This window comes from Agelaius tricolor, unplaced genomic scaffold, assembly GCF_023055355.1.
Source record: "Agelaius tricolor isolate 1412-34295 unplaced genomic scaffold, bAgeTri1.0.p SCAF_39, whole genome shotgun sequence".
Lineage (NCBI taxonomy): Eukaryota > Metazoa > Chordata > Aves > Passeriformes > Icteridae > Agelaius > Agelaius tricolor.
The window spans coordinates 704,633-709,628 of NW_027269299.1; the positions used below are offsets into that span (position 1 = coordinate 704,633).

General features: G+C 64.0%; 1 non-coding gene across 1 annotated transcript; it reads right to left on the reverse strand.

Moving 5' to 3' along the window:
- Positions 1–4,641: 4,641 nt before the first annotated feature.
- On the reverse strand, positions 4,642–4,794 carry LOC139603575 (5.8S ribosomal RNA). The gene has a single exon (XR_011683732.1). It is a non-coding gene; the product is annotated as a 5.8S ribosomal RNA (ribosomal RNA).
- Positions 4,795–4,996: the final 202 nt, after the last annotated feature.

Consider the following 4,996-nt stretch of genomic DNA (forward strand, 5'->3'; position numbering starts at 1 on the left):
AAGGGCACCACCAGGAGTGGAGCCTGCAGCTTAATTTGACTCAACACGGGAAACCTCACCTGGCCTGGACATGGACAGGATTGACAGATTGAGAGCTCTTTCTCGATTTCGTGGGTGGTGGTGCATGGCCGTTCTTAGTTGGTGGAGCGATTTGCCTGGTTAATTCCGATAAGGAACGAGACTCTGGCATGCTAACTAGTTACGCGACCCCCGAGCGGTCGGCATCCAATTTCTTAGAGGGACAAGTGGTGTTCAGCCACCCGAGATTGAGCAATAAAAGGTCTGTGATGCCCTTAGATGTCTGGGGCCGCATGCGCGCTACACTGACTGGTTCAGCTTGTGCCTACCCTCCGTCAGCAGGCGTGGGTAACCCGTTGAAGCCCATTGGTGATGGGGATCGGGGATTGCAATTCTTCCCCGTGAACGAGGAATTCCCAGTAAGTGCGGGTCATAAGCTTGCGTTGATTAAGTCCCTGCCCTTTGTACACACCGCCCGTCGCTACTACCAATTGGATGGTTTAGTGAGGTCCTTGGATCGGCCCCGGTGGGGTCAGCCACGGCCCTGCTGGAGTGTCGAGAAGACGGTCGAACTTGACTATCTAGACGAAGTAAAAGTTGTAACAAGGTTTCCGTAGGTGAACCTGCAGAAGGATCATTACCGGTGGGGCTTGGCGCCGGCCGCGTTGTGCCAGGCCATCTGGAAGGCCGTGCACGTGCGGCGTCACTTGCACGCCTGCTCTGTTCTTATGCTCAGCCCCCAGCTGCTGGCCCCGGTCAGCACCGGGGGCCACACGCCCTTCCCCATGGCCGCGCGCCGTCAGCCCCAGAGAGAGAGACCAGAGGCGCGCGGCACCTCCGGGCGCGGGGGGTCGGAAGGGGGAGAGGGGGAAAAGCCACTTGGCGCAGCAAATCGCACCCGCCAAACGTGCACGCGGGCTGGGCTCTCCCCGAGCTACACCGCGCGTCGTGGCCGGGCCTCGAAGCGTGGTGCGCTGGCCGCCATCGCGGCGGCTTGCCCCCCCGCCCCCCACACCACCCCCCCCCCACCCCGGCCTTGCACCGGTCTGCCGCCGGTCCATCCCTGCTGGAGAGTGGGGACACCGACGCAGGCCCTCGAGCCTCTCGCCGCTGTGGCCGGCGCCCCCTATCACTGGTGTGCCGTGTGCGGGTGCCCTGGCGCAGCCCGAGTTCGGAGTGCGCGCAAGAAAGCCACCCAGGTGCGGGGAGGGAGGGGTGCCCGTCCTGCCGCGGTGCGCGCCCAGCCCCGCTTCGCGCCCCAGCCCAGCTGACCCAGCCCTTAGAGCCAATCCTTATCCCAAAGTTACGGATCCGGCTTGCCGACTTCCCTTACCTACATTGTTCCAACATGCCAGAGGCTGTTCACCTTGGAGACCTGCTGTGGATATGGGTACGGCCCGGCGCGAGACTTACACCCTCTCCCCCGGATTTTCACGGGCCAGCGAGAGCTCACCAGACGCCGCTGGAACTGCGACGCTTTCCAAGGCGCAGGCCCCTCTCTCGGGGCGAACCCTTTCCAGGGCACCCAGCCCTTCACAAAGAAAAGAGAACTCTCCCCGGGGCTCCCGCCGGCTTCTCTGGGATCGGTTGCATCACTGCACTGGGCGCCTGGCAGCGCCCGTCTCTGCCACTCCGGATTCGGGGATCTGAACCCGACTCCCTTTTGATCGGCTGAGGGCAACAGAGGCCATCGCCCGCCCTATCGGAACGGCACTCGCCTATCACTTAGGACTGGCTGACCCATGTTCAACTGCTGTTCACATGGAACCCTGCTCCACTTCGGCCTTCAAAGCTCTCCTTTCAATATTTGCTACTACCACCAAGATCTGCACCTGCGGCGGCTCCACCCGGGCCCACGCCCCAGGCTCCGAGGCGCACCACAGCGGCCCTCCTACTCGTCGCAGCCTAGCCCCCACGGGCATCTCACTGCCGGCGACAGTCGGGTATGGGCCCGACGCTCTAGCGCCATCCATTTTCAGGGCTAGTTGATTCGGCAGGTGAGGTATTACACACTCCTTAGCGGATTCCGACTTCCATGGCCACCGTCCTGCTGTCTAGATCAACCAACACCTTTTCTGGGCTCTGATGAGCATCGGCATCGGGCGCCTTAACCCGGCGTTCGGTTCATCCCGCAGCGCCAGTTCTGCTTACCAAAAGTGGCCCACTGAGCACTCGCATTCCACAACGCGGCTCCATGCCAGCGAGCCAGCCCCCTTACCCATTGAAAGTTTGAGAATAGGCTGAGAGCGTTTCAGCCCCAAGACCTCTAATCATTCGCTTTACCGGGTAAAACTGCCCATTGCTGAGTGCCAGCTGTCCTGAGGGAAACTTCGGAGGGAACCAGCTACTAGATGGTTCAATTAGTCTTTCACCCCTAGACCTGGGTCGGACGACCGATTTGCACGTCAGGACCGCTACGGACCTCCACCACAGTTTCCTCTGGCTTTGCCCTGTCCAGGCATAGTTCACCATCTTTCGGGTCCTAGCACGGACGCTCATGCTCCACCTCCCCGGCCCCGCGATGGGGTGGCGGGCAAGACGGGCCGGTGGTGCGCCCGGGGCTGCCAGGCGCAACACGCGCGCTGGGATCCCACCTCAGCTGGCGCGCACCGGCCCTCACCTTCATTGCGCCGCTGGCTTTTGACGATGGCCCCTGACTCGCTCACGTGCTAGACTCCTTGGTCTGTGTTTCAAGACCGGTCGGGTGGGTAGCTGACATCGCCGCGGACCCTGCGCGCCCGAGCGTGGCCCGTCGAGCCCGGCCTGGCGGCGCCACGCGGTCGGGGCGCACTGAGGACAGTCCGCCCCGGTTGACAGCGGCGCCGGGGGCCGGCGGGCCTGGCCCCTGCTCCCCCACGCAAAACACCGCGCTACGGGGACGCCGCCCCCGCCCCCTCCAGCCCGGGAGGGGGAGGGGGTTGGAAATGCGACGCCCCCCGCCATGGCGCCGCCGATGCGGGGGGAGGAGGGCGCGGCAGCGGTCCTCTCCCTTGGACCCGGGATTCAGCAAGACCTGCTGCCCGGGGGCTGTAACACCCGCCACCGCTCGCACGGCGCCAGGCAACCTGCCCGCCGGAGGGCCTTCCCAGCTGACCCGGAGCTGGTTGTGGCACACCGCTGCGGAGGAAATGAGCCGGCCCGCCCCCCCAGCTCGCCCCTGCGGACGGGGTTCACCCAGGGGATGCAGGGGAGGCGGAGGCGAGGATCCGCCGAACCCGCCCTGGCTGACCGCAACGCACCGGGTTGAATCCTCCGGGCGGACTGTGCGGGCCCTACCTGTTTACCTCTTAACGGTTTCACGCCCTCTTGAACTCTCTCTTCAAAGTTCTTTTCAACTTTCCCTTACGGTACTTGTTGGCTATCAGTCTCGTGCCAGTATTTAGCCTTAGATGGAGTTTACCACTTGCTTTGGACTGCATTCCCAAGCAACCCGACTCTGAGAAGCCCCGGGCCCGGAGCGCCGGGGGGCTGCTACCAGCCTCACACTGTCTGCGGGCTGCGACCTCGATCACAAGGACTTGGGTCCCCCAAGAGCGCCGCCGGGGAGGGGGGCTTCTGTACACCACATGTCCCGCGCCCCACCGCGGGGCGGGGATTCGGCACTGGGATTTTCCCTCTTCGCTCGCCGTTACTGAGGGAATCCTCGTTAGTTTCTTTTCCTCCGCTGACTAATATGCTTAAATTCAGCGGGTCGCCACATCTGATCTGAGGATGTAAGCCCAAAGCTCGGCCGCGCCGCGAATGGGGGCATGCACGGAGACGGCCGCCTTGTCTCCCCCGCCCGCTACGCCACCTGCCCCCCCTCTCTCCGCGCTCCAGGAGGGAGCCAGAGAGAGAGAGAGCACACATAGGTGCAAGCGAGCGACGAGGAGAGATGGAGAGCCCCATGCCGGAGACGAGAACTGAAAAGGGAGCATGGCAGAGACAGCCCCGTGTGGAAGGACCGGCTGGGCGGCGGTGCACACGACGGTCTCGGCAAGGAGAGAGAGAGGAGTGACGGCGTCCCTCGGTGCGCCCCGAGACCGCGACAGAAGAGGAGGGGGCGGGTGAAGGGAGGAGGGGATCAGAACCCCAGTCCCCAGTGCTCTCACCTCGCGCGTGCGTGCAGCAGTACGGCACAGTACCGCCACGGTTCCCACCCGCAGACAGCCGCCCGTGCGGGGGGATGCTGAGGGCAAGGCCGTGCCTCGCCTCCCCTTCTCGCCCTCCTCTCTCTTTCTCTCTTGGCCCTCGGCAGCGCCTTTCGACGCTGTCTCTCACTCTCCCCACGCCACCGCACCCGCGGCACGGTCCCGGCGAGGATGAGCTCCACTCCGTCGGTTCGCTCCAGGAGGGGGGAGCTACGGAGCGCTCCCTGAGTCTGCATTTAGGGGGACAAAGGCCCTGCGCGGCAAGGACGACAACGACGACCGCGACAACGACAACGCTCGCCGGGCCGCAGGGAAGGGATCAAGGCCGCCTAGGGAAACGCTTCCCTCGCTGAACCCCTAACCACCTTCCCTCCGGGCACCGGTGGGATGCCACCACCACCACCGCCGCCACCACCCACCGCGGGCGATGGGCCTAGTAGGCGACCCCAGCCATGCCGCCAGGGTGGCCCCCAGATGGCGACTGAACGTCAAGCGACGCTCAGACAGGCGTAGCCCCGGGAGGAACCCGGGGCCACAAGTGCGTTCAAAGTGTCGATGATCAATGTGTCCTGCAATTCACATTAATTCTCACAGCTAGGTGCATTCTTCATTGACACACGAGCCGAGTGATCCACCACTAAGAGTTGTCTGCCTTTTGGGCACCGCTCACGTTGAGTGGGCACTTTTTTTGTTACTCTGCTGCCGAGGACGCGCAAGCGCGTGCCTGGTTTCGACCGTACGAGCACACAGACACGGAAGGGGGAAAAAAAACAACTGGAGCAACCCATGCTCCGAAGGCTGGCCAAGAGGCGGGGGAGCCCGCGCCCCCAGCCGCCTCCCCCTGTGAG